At 41.2% G+C, this 16745-nt stretch overlaps 1 long non-coding RNA gene and 4 other non-coding genes across 5 annotated transcripts; all 5 read left to right on the top strand.

The window, feature by feature from the left end:
• Nucleotides 1-13266: 13266 nt before the first annotated feature.
• LOC123452522 lies at nt 13267-14576 on the top strand. Its single transcript, XR_006632608.1, has 2 exons — nt 13267-13408; nt 14249-14576. It is a non-coding gene; the product is annotated as an uncharacterized LOC123452522 (long non-coding RNA).
• On the top strand, nt 13539-13626 carry LOC123400753. The gene has a single exon (XR_006610963.1). It is a non-coding gene; the product is annotated as a small nucleolar RNA SNOR75 (small nucleolar RNA).
• Nucleotides 13732-13818, top strand: LOC123400746. The gene has a single exon (XR_006610956.1). It is a non-coding gene; the product is annotated as a small nucleolar RNA SNOR75 (small nucleolar RNA).
• LOC123400518 lies at nt 13880-13946 on the top strand. The gene has a single exon (XR_006610760.1). It is a non-coding gene; the product is annotated as a small nucleolar RNA Z105 (small nucleolar RNA).
• On the top strand, nt 14050-14130 carry LOC123400505. The gene has a single exon (XR_006610749.1). It is a non-coding gene; the product is annotated as a small nucleolar RNA SNORD18 (small nucleolar RNA).
• Nucleotides 14577-16745: the final 2169 nt, after the last annotated feature.

Below are 16745 nucleotides of genomic sequence, written 5' to 3'. Positions count from 1 at the left end.
AAACAACGTCAAACCTTAAGTGTGCAGACCCTGCGGGTTCGAGAACTATGTAGACATGACCCGAGAGACTCCTCGGTCAATATCCAATAGCGGGACCTGGATTCCCATATTGTATCCTACATATTCTACGAAGATCTTATCGTTTGAACCTTAGTGCCAAGGATTCATATAATCCCGTATGTCATTCCCTTTGTCCTTCGGTATGTTACTTGCTCGAGATTCGATCGTCAGTATCCGCATACCTATTTCAATCTCGTTTACCGGCAAGTCTCTTTACTCGTTCCGTAATACAAGATCCCGCAACTTACACTAAGTTATATTGCTTGCAAGGCTTGTGTGTGATGTTGTATTACCGAGTGGGCCCCGAGATACCTCTCCGTCACACGGAGTGACAAATCCCAGTCTTGATCCATACTAACTCAACAAACACCTTCGGAGATACCTGTAGAGCATCTTTATAGTCACCCAGTTACGTTGCGATGTTTGATACACACAAAGTATTCCTCCGGTGTTAGTGAGTTATATGATCTCATGGTCATAGGAACAAATACTTGACACGCAGAAAATAGTAACAACAAAATGACACGATCAACATGCTACGTCTATTAGTTTGGGTCTAGTCCATCACGTGATTCTCCTAATGACGTGATCCAGTTATCAAGCAACAACACCTTGTTCATAATCAGAAGACACTGACTATCTTTGATCAACTGGCTAGCCAACTAGAGGCATGCTAGGGACAGTGTTTTGTCTATGTATCCACACATGTAAATGAGTCTTCATTCAATACAATTATAGCATGGATAATAAACGATTATCTTGATACAGGAATTATAATAATAACTATATTTATTATTGCCTCTAGGGCATAATTCCAACAGTCTCCCACTTGCACTAGAGTCAATAATCTAGCCCTCACATCATCATGCGAATTACATTGTAATAAATCTAACACCCATACAGTTCTGGTGTTGATCATGCTTTGCCCGTGGAAGAGGTTTAGTCAGCGGGTCTGCTACATTCACATCCGTGTGCACTTTGCATATATTTACGTCCTCTCCTTCGACGTAGTCGCGGATGAGGTTGAAGCGTCGTTTGATGTGTGTGGACTTCTTGTGAAACCGTGGTTCCTTTGCTAAGGCAATGGCACCCGTGTTGTCACAGAACAAGGTTATTGGATTCAGTGCGCTTGGCACCACTCCAAGATTCGTCATGAACTGCTTCATCCAGACACCCTCCTTAGTCGCCTCCGAGGCAGCCATGTACTCCGCTTCACATGTAGAATCTGCTACGACGCTTTGCTTGGAACTGCACCAGCTTACCGCACCCCCATTAAGAATAAATACGTATCCGGTTTGCGACTTAGAGTCGTCCGGATCTGTGTCAAAGCTTGCATCGAAGTAACCTTTTACGGCGAGCTCTTCGTCACCTCCATACACGAGAAACATCTCCTTAGTCCTTTTCAGGTACTTCAGGATATTCTTGACCGATGTCCAGTGATCCACTCCTGGATTACTCTGGAACCTACCTGCCATACTTATGGCCAGGCTAACGTCCGGTCTAGTGCGCAGCATTGCATACATGATAGAACCTATGGCTGAAGCATAGGGGACGGAGCGCATATGCTCTCTATCTTCATCAGTTGCTGGGCACTGAGTCTTATTCAATCTCGTACCTTGTAAAACTGGCAAGAACCCCTTCTTGGACTGTTCCATTTTGAACCTCTTCAAAACTTTATCAAGGTATGTGCTTTGTGAAAGTCCTATCAGGCGTTTTGATCTATCCCTATAGATCTTAATGCCTAGAATGTAAGCAACTTCTCCTAGGTCCTTCATAGAGAAACTTTTATTCAAGTAATCCTTTATGCTCTCCAAAAACTCTACGTTGTTTCCAATCAGCAATATGTCATCCACATATAATATTAGAAACGCCACAGAGCTCCCACTCACTTTCTTGTAAATACAAGATTCTCCAACCACTTGTATAAACCCAAATGCTTTGATCACCTCATCAAAGCGTTTGTTCCAACTCCGAGATGCTTGCACCAGTCCATAAATGGATCGCTGGAGCTTGCACACCTTGTTAGCATTCTTAGGATCGACAAAACCTTCGGGTTGCATCATATACAATTCTTCCTTAAGGAAACCGTTAAGGAACGCCGTTTTGACATCCATCTGCCAGATTTCATAATCGAAAAATGCAGCTATTGCTAACATGATTCTGACGGACTTAAGCATCGCTACGGGTGAGAATGCCTCATCGTAGTCAACTCCTTGAACTTGTGAAAAACCCTTTGCCACAAGTCGAGCTTTATAAACGGTCACATTGCCGTCAGCGTCCGTCTTCCTCTTAAAGATCCATTTGTTCTGAATAGCCTTGCGGCCCTCAGGCAGTACCTCCAAAGTCCACACTTTGTTCTCATACATGGATCCTATCTCAGACTTCATGGCTTCTAGCCATTTGTTGGAATCTGGGCCCACCATTGCTTCTTCATAATTTGCAGGTTCATTGTTGTCCAACAACATGATTGATAAGACGGGATTACCGTACCACTCTGGAGCAGCACGTGGTCTCGTCGACCTGCGTGGTTCGACAGAAACTTGAACCGGAGTTTCATGATCATCATCATTAACTTCCTCCTCAACCGGCGTCGCAACGACAGAGGTTTCCCCTTGCCCTGCGCCACCATCCAGAGGGATGAGAGGTTCGACAACCTCGTCAAGTTCTATCTTCCTCCCACTCAATTCTCTCGAGAGAAACTCCTTCTCGAGAAAAGCTCCGTTTTTAGCAACAAACACTTTGCCCTCAGATTTGAGATAGAAGGTGTACCCAACTGTCTCTTTTGGGTAACCTATGAAGATGCACTTTTCCGCTTTGGGTTCCAGCTTTTCAGGCTGAAGCTTTTTGACATAAGCATCACATCCCCAAACTTTACGAAATGACAACTTTGGCCTTTTGCCATACCACAGTTCGTATGGTGTCGTCTCAACGGATTTTGATGGTGCCCTATTTAAAGTGAATGCAGCTGTTTCTAATGCATAACCCCAAAACGATAACGGCAAATCGGTAAGAGACATCATAGATCGCACCATATCTAATAAAGTACGATTACGACGTTCGGACACACCATTATGCTGTGGTGTTCCAGGCGGTGTCAACTATGAAACAATTCCACATTGTCTTAAGTGAGCACCAAACTCGAAACTCAGATATTCACCCCCACGATCAGACCGTAGGAACTCGATCTTCTTGTTACGATGATTTTCAACTTCACTCTGAAATTGCTTGAACTTTTCAAATGTTTCAGACTTGTGCTTCATTAAGTAGACATAACCATATCTACTCAAATCGTCAGTGAAGGTGAGAAAATAACGATATCTGCCGCGTGCCTCTACGCTCATCGGACCACACACATCGGTATGTATGATTTCTAACAAGTCATTTGCACGCTCCGTTGTTCTGGAGAACGGAGTTTTAGTCATCTTGCCCATGAGGCATGGTTCGCACGTGTCAAGTAAATCAAAGTCAAGTGACTCCAAAAGTCCATCGGCATGGAGTTTCTTCATGCGCTTTACACCAATATGACCTAAGCGGCAGTGCCACAAAAATATGGCGCTATCATTATTAACTCTAACTCTTTTGGTCTCAATGTTATGTATGTGTGTATCGCTATCAAGATTCAATATGAACAATCCTCTCACATTGGGTGCATGACCATAAAAGATGTTACTCATAGAAATAGAACAACCATTATTCTCTGACTTAAAAGAGTAACCGTCTCGCAATAAACAAGATCCAGATATAATGTTCATGCTCAACGCAGGCACTAAATAACAATGATTCAAGTTCATAACTAATCCTGATGGTAACTGAAATGAAACTATGCCGACGGCGATTGCATCAACCTTGGAACCATTTCCTACGCGCATCGTCACTTCATCTTTCGCCAGCCTTCGTCTATTCCGCGGTTCCTGTTTCGAGTTGCAAATATGAGCAACAGAACCGGTATCGAATACCCACGCACTACTACGAGAGCCGGTTAAGTACACATCAATAACATGTATATCAAATATACCTAATTTTTCTTTGGCCGCCTTCTTATCTGCCAGATACTTGGGGCAATTGCGCTTCCAGTGACCCATACCCTTGCAATAGTAACACTTTGTTTCAGGCTTAGGTCCAGCTTTGGGTTTCTTCGTCGGATTGGCAACAGGCTTGCCGCTCTTATTTGAATTACCCTTCTTGCCTTTGTCGTTTCTCTTGAAACTAGTGGTCTTATTCACCATCAACACTTGATGCTCTTTACGGAGTTCGGACTCTGCGACTTTCAGCATCGCAAACAACTCGTCGGGTGACTTGTTCATCCCTTGCATGTTGTAGTTCAACACAAAGCCTTTATAGCTTGGCGGCAGTGATTGAAGGATTCTGTCAGTGATAGCCTCTTGCGGGAGTTCAATCCCCAGCTCAGCTAGACGGTTTGAGTACCCAGACATTTTGAGCACATGTTCAGTGACAGACGAGTTCTCCTCCATCTTGCAAGCATAGAATTTATCGGAGGTCTCATACCTCTCGATCCGGGCGTTCTTTTGAAAGATAAACTTCAACTCCTGGAACATCTCAAATGCTCCATGAAGCTCAAAGCGACGTTGAAGTCCCGGTTCTAAGCCATACAAGACTGCACATTGAACTACTGAGTAGTCCTTCTTACGTGCTAACCAAGCGTTCTTAACATCCTGATCAGCCGTAGCGGGTGGTTCATCTCCTAGCGCAGCATTAAGGACATAATCCTTCTTCCCAGCTTGTAAGATTAGCTTAAGATTACGAGCCCAGTCTACAAAGTTGCTTCCATCATCTTTCAACTTAGCTTTCTTTAGGAACGTATTAAAATTCAGGGTGACTGTCGCGTGAGCCATGATCTACAACATAAATATATTCAAAGTGGACTTAGACTATGTTCAAGATAATTAGAGTTTAACTTAATCAAATTATTCGCTAAACTCCCACTCAAAAAGTACATCTCTCTAGTCATTTGAGTGGTTCATGATCCACTTACACTAGCTCAAGTCCGATCATCACGTGAGTTGAGTATAGTTTCAGTGGTAAGCATCCCTATGCTAATCATATCATCTATATGATTCATGATCGACCTTTCGGTCTCATGTGTTCCGAGGCCATGTCTGCACATGCTAGGCTCGTCAAGCTTAACCCGAGTGTTCCGCGTGCGCAACTGTTTTGCACCCATTGTATGTGAACGTTGAGTCTATCACACCCGATCATCACGTGGTGTCTCGAAACGACGAACTGTAGCAACGGTGCACAGTCGGGGAGAACACAATTTCGTCTTGAAATTTTAGTGAGAGATCACCTCATAATGCTACCGTCGTTCTAAGAAAAATAAGGTGCATAAAAGGATTAACATCACATGCAATTCATAAGTGACATGATATGGCCATCATCACGTGCTTCTCGATCTCCATCACCAAAGCACCGACACGATCTTCTTGTCACCGGCGCCACACCATGATCTCCATCAACGTGTCGCCATCGGGGTTGTCGTGCTACTCATGCTATTACTACTAAAGCTACATCCTAGCAAAATAGTAAATGCATCCGCAAGCACAAACATTAGTATAAAGACAACCCAATGGCTCCTGCCGGTTGCCGTACCATCGACGTGCAAGTCGATATTATCTATTACAACATGATCATCTCATACATCCAATATATCACATCACATCGTTGCCCATATCACATCACAAGCATACCCTGCAAAAACAAGTTAGACGTCCTCTAATTTTGTTGTTGCATGTTTTACGTGGTGACCATGGGTATCTAGTAGGATCGCATCTTACTTACGCAAACACCACAACGGAGATATATGAGTTGCTATTTAACCTCATCCAAGGACCTCCTCGGTCAAATTCGATTCAACTAAAGTTGGAGAAACCGACACTTGCCAGTCATCTTTGAGCAACGGGGTTACTCGTAGCGATGAAACCAGTCTCTCGTAAGCGTACGAGTAATGTCGGTCCAAGCCGCTTCAATCCAACAATACCACGGAATCAAGAAAAGACTAAGGAGGGCAGCAAAACGCACATCACCGCCCACAAAAACTTTTGTGTTCTACTCGAGAAGACATCTACGCATGAACCTAGCTCATGATGCCACTGTTGGTGAACGTCGCATGGGAAACAAAAAATTTCCTACACGCACGAAGACCTTTCATGGTGATGTCCATCTACGAGAGGGGATGAGTGATCTACGTGCCCTTGTAGACCGTACAGCAGAAGCGTTAGTGAACGCGGTTGATGTAGTAGAACGTCCTCACGTCCCTCGATCCGCCCCGCGAACTATCCCGCGATTAGTCCCACGATCTAGTGCCGAACGGATGGCACCTCCGCGTTCAGCACACGTACAGCTCGACGATGATCTCGACGACGATCTAGTGCCGAACAGACGGAGTGACAAATCACGGTCTTGATCCATACTAACTCAACGAAGACCTTCGGAGATACCTGTAGAGCATCTTTATAGTCACCCAGTTACGTTGCGACGTTTGATACACACAAAGCATTCCTCCGGTGTCCGTGAGTTATATGATCTCATGGTCATAGGAACAAATACTTGACACGCAGAAAACAGTAGCAACAAAATGACACGATCAACATGCTACGTCTATTAGTTTGGGTCTAGTCCATCACGTGATTCTCCTAATGACGTGATCCAGTTATCAAGCAACAACACCTTGTTCATAATCAGAAGACACTGACTATCTTTGATCAACTGGCTAGCCAACTAGAGGCTTGCTAGGGACAGTGTTTTGTCTATGTATCCACACATGTAAATGAGTCTTCATTCAATACAATTATAGCATGGATAATAAACGATTATCTTGATACAGGAATTATAATAATAACTATATTTATTATTGCCTCTAGGGCATAATTCCAACACACTATTCTCGTAAAGTGTTTGAGGTAGGAAGATGGAAATAATTTATGTGGATACTACATTTGCGATTCCATTCGCAAGACGACCTGTGAGAAGGAAGAATTTAGAACAACTTTGAGTACGTAAACAATATTCACAATCTTATTTTATTACCATCAATTGTGTTGAGTTTCATTCATATATATTGACTACCTTATTTAAATTAGATCAAACAGATGCAGGACGATCTCCTACAAAAAGATCGCATAGGAGCAATTCAAGAGGAATTAATGGGATTCTTACTTGAAAAGGTCATAACTAAAAACGGAGAAAATCATCGGAAATTGGTAAGGAATTGGTAATTAGATATTACGGATCGTAAGAGATATTATATTCTATATATGCATGAAAGTGTACTATATGTATTACTGTTGAATATATATATATATATATATATATATATATATATACTCCTACTGAATGCTGGTAGGAATCTAGAATCTTAGTATATATTGATATGAAATATCAATTATATGGGCAGGGAAGACCCCCCCTCAAAAAAAATGCAGCATGTATGCGTACACATATCAATAGCCAATGCACACACATGTGCATGTTTCCAGCCAAGTATGCCCGTATACACATATCAGCAGGCAGTGTACGGGCACATGCATATCCAAAGATTGTAATATTCCTGAAGATTAAAGTCCAAGACAAAATCATGACGAGGAAGAAAATCAAAAAAGAAGACAATGCCACCTCCATTGGCAGCCAAGACACGGTGTGCAAACCTCTCCAACATGCACTCAATACCCTAGAAAGAAGGGCTATAATGGCTACAAAGCCTATAAAGCCTAGAAGGCCTAAAAACTAGGTGCATGATGGACAAGGAGAAAGAAGGAGGAAATAATAGAGGAGCCTTCTCCCGGAAGCCATCCAAGAGGTGCTCTCTTGCCTATAAAAGGAGGAGCCTTGCTGCGAAGAGGGACACCAGACGGAGAAGAACCAGCCACAGATAGAGCACAGAGTTGCAACTCAGCTAGCAAGCTCTTTGCTCAAGTAGTAGTAGTAGTAGTACTTCCTCATCGTGTAATAAAGAGCTACAATATTTAGAGCATTTGTAAGCTCGCGAAGGTGGTTAGAAGGTAATTTCTTTATCCTTGTGTAAACCCTTCGGGGGTTCCCGAAAGGGAAAACCATATATAAATTATGTTGTGGAAATGATGTAGTGTCGTGTTTTCACTTGGTATTTTATTTTTGAATTTATGGAACGAGTTCGTATGCTAGGGATCCTATAGGAGAAAACTCTGTCGGTAGTTCTGTGTGTAGCCTTTTATGGCATTTGAATGAGAACCTTATGGCCGTAGAGAAGTGTTCCCTTCGGGTGGAACTGCCTGGGAAGACGATAGGAATTTACTCCATAAATTCGCAACTAAAACATCCAGTGAACGAACTTAGCTACATCTGAAACAACATAATGATAAATATGGTGAGTACTGAGTAGGATATTACACCACTGCGTACACCTCAGTCGTCTTGTTGGCCTCGACAACCCCTCAAAGATCCTGCAATATAAGCGAAATAATTTAAAAACATTTCGTATTAAAAATAATATAAAATAAATAAATAAGTTTGTATTTACTCGTATACGTAATCACGTATATCAACATTAAAACCTGAATTTATAACTTAATATATTTAGATTTATTATAAATATTTTAATTATTCTGTATATTTGGTATCAGGTCCAGCATTTTAAACATTGATAGGTTAAAGTATTTAAATTTAGAAGTTAGCGCAGGTAAGGTAATAAATACTAAAGATAATATTAATATAAGGTGCAGAATAAATCCTTCTGAAGAGCATACCTGGCATACATCTCATTGCGAGCTAAATACAATTGTCGATGTGATATATAACTTTTACATATCTTGGGGGAAAAGACAAGATAATTTAGACCAAAAATTTGAGAGTTTATCCAAAGAATACCAAAAAGCTTGCGGATAAATATTCTGGTCTGAACAATAAAATTGATCTCGCCTTACATAAGCTAGAAGGAGCAAAGGCCAGGCATAACGTACTTTGCAAGAATAACGATTGTATTAAAGAAGAAGTGTTGTCAATTGGCCGTTACCTAAGTAAAGGCAAAGACTCACTCCCTCGCACAAAAGCAAGACAAGATATACTCGATATAAAGAAGTTGCTGCAAGAAGTTAAAACTTTAATTGTCTTATAATTATATGACTGAATATAGCCAAGCATTAAACGAAGTAGCCAAATACTTGTCACCTCCTGTAGGATTTTAGGATTTTTTGATCACGACTCACCAAAAGAAGACTCTAAAATTATAATAAGACAAAATAATACAATTCTTCAGCTATTAATCCAGGTTTTAGACAAGCTAAAAAGTGTCCAAAACAACCAAGAAATTGTGCTATCGTCATCTGGAATCGTAACATCATCAAGAAATATTAATTCAGAAAAATGGACATATCTAAAGGCTTCCTTAGAAGAGATAAAACCCTCCAGTTAGTAAGGCAAGACTCAAGACCACTCGCAATGAAGCATAGATTATCATGTAAAGCCGATGATATTGATAGTATTGAAGAAGTTATAGATATTCAGAGAGACCTCGAAAGATATCAAAAGGATACCCTAAGAAAAATAAAACCGCAACAGGTATATCACATGGGTATGTTTGAGAGTAAGAGCGGGTTATACCGAATATCAAGAGAAGTAGAACTAAGTGTGTTAACACACCCAGTTGATTTAAGAATAGTATGCAAAAATATTGAAAATAAACTAAAATATTGTGGTTACAAATATATTCATCAAGGTATGTATATTATAGGAGTTAAAGGTATGACAAGAAAGAAATTAGGAGCAAAGGTGCTTATAACTCTATTAGACCGAAGGTGGGAATCAGTAGATAAAGCAGCATTAGGATTTTTAGAAGGAGACATGAATGAAAATAGGTTAATAACCTATATAGCTCCAGACCTAATGATGCCTGTAAAAGAATTTATTGAAAAAATGAGTTTTGGTTTCCAAACCAAGGGATATGAAGATTTTAAAGGAACAAATTTGTTAGTAAGCATAGAATTTATAGGAAGGCTCACTAACAGAAGTAACTCTAGATATAGAGTTAAAGTGAGCGATGTAATTGATAGTATGCAATCAAAGGGTATTAAATTTATGAATCCACTTAAAATTGGTTCTGAAGAAAGAGCGGGAGAAGAGTGGAAGATTGGTGAATTAATAGAGAAAAAAGAATTAAAGCAACCTGAAAACTATATAAGTTATCAAAATTGTGAAGGAAGTAGTAGCATTAGATTTATGAACTATAAATCGGCATCAATAGAAGACGCAGAATCCTTTATGTCAGAAACAGAATCTATTGACGAGAAGAATACAGGTGTGACCGAATGCATGGAAAAGGATAATTTAGATGATGAAATAATTCACTGGGAAAATAAGCTAAAGCATATAGATTGGGAATATAAAAATTCTATGACAAAAGATTGGCCTAAGATAAGAGAAAGAGAATTGTTTATAATTAGAGAAATTGCAAGGTTAAAAAAACTAAAAAATGAGAAAAAGTTGGTAACTAGTGGTTCAATTATGCCAAATACATCATCAATTGAAAGGGGAGAACATGCTGGTAGTAATAATGATGCTATCACTAATAGAGATAAGAATATTGCTCAGGAAGAAGAAGTTGTTAGTGAAGAAGAGCAATGGGATATAAATAATAAGTTATTACTAGAAAGTTATGAAGAGGAAGAGGAATTAGTAAAAGATATGTGGTTAGAAGATGAAAATTATAATGATTCGGAGCAGAATAGTGATTTTTATAACTCACTAGATGATGTGGGACTACAAAATTTAGACATTGCAATGGAAGCTATGGAAGTAGAAAGTAGTAATAAAAGAAGAAAGGGATATGGCGAGTCTTCGGTAAAAAGAGAAGGAGAGAGAGAGAGACCTACCAGATCAGCTGGACAATGGCCTGCAGAAAAGGATGATTATCAACCTACATATATCCCTGGACAATATAGATATATGGGTGCTAAAAGAAGAGATTTTGAAAAGCCAGTGCAATTTCAAAATTATAAGAATGATGGCGCTATTTTAAACCTAGCAGCTCGTGACCCGATAGATTGGCCGAATATAATCAGCATATGGAAAGGTTTAATAGTTCAAAAATATATACAAAACCAGTATAATATAGGAACTAAGGTAGAAGATATGTTAACATATCTTGAAACATTTTTAGGAGAATCTGTAAAAGTTCTATGGGAACAATGGGTAGAGACGTATCCTAATCAGTATGAAGAATTAAAAAGGGCCGGAAGTAACCCTAATAACTTTGCAAATGTTATTTCAAATATGATCATCGCAGAAGACCCGGAATTAGGATATACCTCACTACAAAACGAAAGGTTGAGAGAAATAGAAAACTAACATTAACTAGCTGGAAAGGAATAAAATAATTCTCTCAACATTATTTATATAATGCTACCACTGCGAAGCAAGGGTTTAATGTATGTGTTGTAGAAATATATTTTAATAAGTTGCCAGACCCTCTAGGATCCATAATATTTGAAGAATATAAAAAAGAAACAGGCGGAAATGTGGTAAATATATCTCAAGCCATAACATTTGTTTTTAAACAATTAAGAAATGTATGTACAGGCATACAAGCCCAAAGGTCTATGAAGAAGTCAGATTACAATTTCTGGAATAACATTGTCCAAATACCGCTTACGTATGTAGAAGAAAGGCATCGGAAAAACAAATATTATAAACCACAAAGGAGAGATAATAGAAATTTTAGAACAAAGAAAAGATATTTCTTAAGAAGGTCCGATAATAGAGCCCCATTCTTGCATAAAAGAAATGTAAGAAGATATAATCCTAAGAAATCATATGATAAAACATGCAGGTGTTTCATATGTAACTCTCCCGATCACTTAAGTAGAACTTGCCCTAATAAAGACCAGAAAAGGTACTCTAGCAAATATGAGGAGCAAGAGAGAGTATTAATAGTAGATATTGTTAATGAGAATATATTGGTATGTGATGATGAAATAAAAGACGACGAGTCAATATATTCAATCATAGAGATAGATGAAGTAGAAAATGAGACTCCAGAATATGAATCAAGCGATGATGAAATAGACCTAATTGATGAATTAGCCGGTTTAAAGATCGAAATGATGAATCAAGTAGATTGTGAACATGACTGGATTAAAGGAAAAGGGGATTATAACATAAAATGTGCTTTCTGTATATATTATCATAGCCAAGATAATAGATTCACATGTAGTTTATGCTTAAAGCAAGCATGTACCTCCTGTCTAAAAGTCAGTAATGAAAAGATTCTCTCAAGAGTTCGTCGCAAGGTCTCAGATGTTATGAATGAGATGTTCATGGCTCCATACCTTATCGACCCTGCGAATAGGCAATGAGATGAAGAGCTTCTTCAATACATCATGTCTCCTCCGGGTGTTTATTGAATCCTTCAAATACCCTCGAATGTAATCGGGTTTTAACAATTTCACCACATAACATGGTTTGAAGACCGGGTGTTTCTCAATCTAATCATAAGATGGATGGACTTGGGAAGTTAAATAAAACTATGCTCCTTTCATCAATCATATCCGCATAATGACTACCATAAGCGCTCTTGGAACCAATATTGACCGCATAGACGAACGCGTTGCTGCGGCCTGATGCAGTTGCTACTTGTTTCTTTGCAGTGTGCTAAAAAAGAAAAAATGTTCACCATCGAGTAATCTTAAAAGCTGTGAGCTACAAGATGTTCAACTATATAGCTCATCTAGTTTTTTTTTTCCATAAATACAGTATATGGGTTGAAAATTCCTTCCTGGTTTTAAAGCAAGGCTTGGCTATGACCGTACGATTAGTTTCGCACTCATGATCTAACAAGTTCACGACGTATCGATCCCAAAAAAAAAGCTCACAATGTACCACGCTCAGCTATGACTGACTTGTGCTGCACGAACGGTCGAACTTTTGAGCAGAACCGATCGAGTTTCTTTTCTCTCTCTCTACTTTATTTGAGAAGAAATTTCTCTCTCTACTTGTTTTTGAGGGGTTCTCTCTCTATTTTTTTTTGAGGAAAGTTCTCTCTCTATATATACTAGGAAATCAAATCAAGTACAGTCAAATGGGACTGTGGGCCTAATCGTTATTAGGAGGCCCAACAAGCCCAGACAACAAGAGAGTACTAATCGGATCTGAACACCGTTCACTGGCTGATCCGAGCCGTCCACCCGTCCAACCCATCTAGGGTTCCCCCCCCCCCCCCCATTCTAGCCAGTATAAGTACGAGGTGAGAGCCCCCGCCGCCAACAATCCACGGAGATCGGGTTCGTCCACACATTTCCGCCGCCGCCGCCGCCGCCGCGAACCGGAGAGCGAGGCCGACACCGCCGCCGCGATGAGGGCCAAGGTTCGTACTGCCCTTCGTCTACCTCGCCTGTTGTTTGCTGCTTCGCGACCGCGGTAGATCTGGACATGTGCTAGTGTTTACCGGGCGTTCGTTCCTGCTGTTGCTGTTGCTCGCTTGCGTAATTATTGGTTCTCTGTGATGATCAACACTGATTAGATGTCCGATCCAATCCATTCCATTCAACCGTGGGGACAATATGAGGCATTTGTCTGAGAGAACCGCTGCTACTTCGACCAGATCTGCTTCTCTATGAGATTTAATTACGGCCTGTAGTTGTTTTAGCCGGATTTATGTTTTTTTTGCGGTTCTCGTTTGTTTATAGTTCTCTGTGATGATGAAAACAGATGACGAGTCCGATGTAATCCATTCAGTTACACCATGTGGACAATCGAGGCATTTGTCTGAGAGAACATTGATTGCTTAGCCATTTCCGTTGCCCATTTCTTTCCATTTTTTTGTATGATTGCGTCGGTGGCATGATGAGGAAGACAATTCTTGTCCGATCTATTTGATGATAAAATCCTCCTACTCATTCTGAATGTCAAACCGACTGCAGATCTGCTTTGCTTTGTTCAACGAGTTTGTAGACAGTACACCCTTCTTAGATAGTTCTTCTTTTTGCCATGCTAAATTGTCAGTTTGGAAGATGATGAAGAAGAATTGGTCCGTGTTTCTGAAAATCACGTGATGATATCCAATGAAACACTCAATATTCTGATTCCAAAACTAATTTTACGATTTTTTATTTTAAACGTGAAATTCTTGTGATGTCCATGAGCAGTTCCTAGATCCTCTGTTCAATTTATGCTGATGAGCCGCATGGTTGCCTATAATTCGCAGTGGAAGAAGAAGAGGATGAGGAGGCTCAAGAGGAAGCGCCGAAAGATGAGGCAGCGATCCAAGTAGGCGCCTTGGAGGATGGAGGCGTAGCATCATCTTACATCCAGGCATCGAAACACCGAGGGATGATGGCATAGGCTTGTGATTCCTGATGTGTTCTGCCGCTGTGGTTGTGGAAGTCGTTTTACCTTTGTCTTGTCAAATTTAGCTGTTTAATACTTGTCTGGTTATGTTCCAGGACTGAGTTTTATGTAATGTGAGGATTATATGTGTTTATGACTGAATTTTATGCACCTATTATCTTTAAGCTACTCTGAATAGTTACTTTTGACCTTGCATTTGTTCTGTCTGCATCTTTTTGCGTTGCGAAATGCCGTACCTCATTGTTAGCTGCCAGTGAATGGTTCATCAAATGAACTTCCGAATGTGTTTGTTTTTTGGGCAAGCACCATGTGGTAATTTGAACTGAGACATAAACATCATGGCTGCAATTGGAAGTTTAGACTCGTTTGGTTTATGCATGCTGTAATTATGTACTAATTCCGGACGGAGAATATGGTACTTCGTAGGCACAGAGAAGTCTGATTATATTTCTGTAGTTACTGTCATTTTCAACCTCTGTGTTCAGCCTGTTCTATTTCACTGATGATAGTCCGATTTCATCCATTCTATTACACCCATGTGAACGATCGAAGAATTTAGAACATGCTTAGTCTTTCAACTTTGCTATTCCATTTTAGGTTTAATGACTCTAATTCTTGATTGTCTAATGCGTATGTAAGTACCCCCTTTTGTTGCAAGATTTATCACATTGTTACAATCTTGTCACTTTATTCCCACTTTTTTGTGCATGGAATTTGGAGTAATCCGTTTGCCTCCTGTTAAATAAAGGAGGAGAAGTGGGCGAAAAGCACACGGCTGTTCGTGTCAAATAATTATACCACTAGATTATTAACGCCTTTGCCGAACTTTGGCACTCTATTCCTCTTCAGATACTTGTAACGTGAATGAATTTATGTCCCCGCGCCGCAGGTATTAATTTGCATGTAGATGAATGGTTTAGTAGTAAGAAGAAGTTACTGATTAACTTTATCTCTGCTTCCTCTGCTGCTGCCCTGTTGCTGTGGGAGATGCGTAGTGCAGCTAGTGACGTTGGCTTTGGCATTGGCAAAATGTCTGGCCACGTAAGGAAAGCCTTTAGGCATGGCGAGGCCAGTTTTGCTGAATTTTTGTCTAAAAGGACCCCTTGCCGAGTGCATTTGTCGGAAACGACCACCTGTAGACGAAAGTGGCAGAAAAGACCCCCACCCACCGTGGCGGCAGGCGTGTCAGGCGACGCGTGTCACCTGCCGCCACAGCCTGAGGCGGCCGGCGCGGATTTCCGTTCCAGCGTAGCCGCGACGGAACGGTGAGAGAGTGGTGGGACATGCCGCCACGAAAGGAGGCGGCCAGGCGGGCCCTGCCGCCTCGGCAGCCGGCGGCCGGTATTGTGGATGACGGCGCTGATTCCCACCCGACAGCGTTGATTCCCACGCTGTCGGCTGATTCCCATGCTGTCTGCACCGACGAAACAGTGTGAATTTTTCCTGCTCTCCACTGACAAAACAATGCCAAAATTATCTGTACTAGCAAAAGGGCCCGTGCGTTGCAACGGGAGAAAAAAAACCACACGCTTTTAATCTTTTTATAATCATTTAAATTTATTAAAATAATAAGCTAACTAACTAATGTAGTCAGTCCTATCCTATTTTGTTGAGAAATCAACCCATCCATTATTAATTACACCATGATGAGAAATTGAGCGGGACAAGCAAAACAAAACAAAGAGGCTACGTGAATTGATCAATGGACTGTTATCTTATTTCACTCATGGGGTAGAGAATGTGGGATCAAATGACAAACTGAAGGTGGTGTTTCATTCTCTGTCTCTACAACAATACAATCTTACATTCAATACACTCATTCATCAGCAAACAAATCTCCACAAAACAAAATTTCTTGCCGGTGCTTGGCACCCGGTTGGAGGCATGGGGAGGGGATCTCACCAGATGATGAGTTCCTGCCGGAGGAGGGGATACGATGAGGGGAGCAAGCGTTAGGCGCCTCTATCTGGCCATAAGGAGTCGTCGTTGCCGCGCCATAACCTCGGAGTTCCCCGTGTGAGCCATGGAGGCCCGCCTCCACCTGTAAGTACTTCGCTCCGTCGCGCCGCCGTCGTTCTACATCGAGCAGACGCATCATCCCCTGTCACTATAGCTGTCGCGTTGATTTGATCGAGAAGCTGTGTCCGAGCGCCGAAACGGGGGCAGAAGCGGGCAGAGGTACGGCCGCGGAGGCGGGTGGGTTGAGATCGACAGCTGTGGTGGTTGAGGTCGGCCGCGGCGGCGAGTGATGTGACAGCGGCCTGGGCACAGGTCAGGGTGGACCAGGATCGACGCGATGTGCTTGAGCGCCGCAACGGGGGCAGTGAGCGGGGAGAGTTACGGCAGCGGAGGCG

The sequence above is a fragment of the Hordeum vulgare genome, chromosome 5H (genome assembly GCF_904849725.1).
Source record: "Hordeum vulgare subsp. vulgare chromosome 5H, MorexV3_pseudomolecules_assembly, whole genome shotgun sequence".
Taxonomy (NCBI): domain Eukaryota; kingdom Viridiplantae; phylum Streptophyta; class Magnoliopsida; order Poales; family Poaceae; genus Hordeum; species Hordeum vulgare.
Note: the sequence above shows the minus strand (reverse complement) of the source record. Positions and strands in the feature narration are given on the sequence as shown.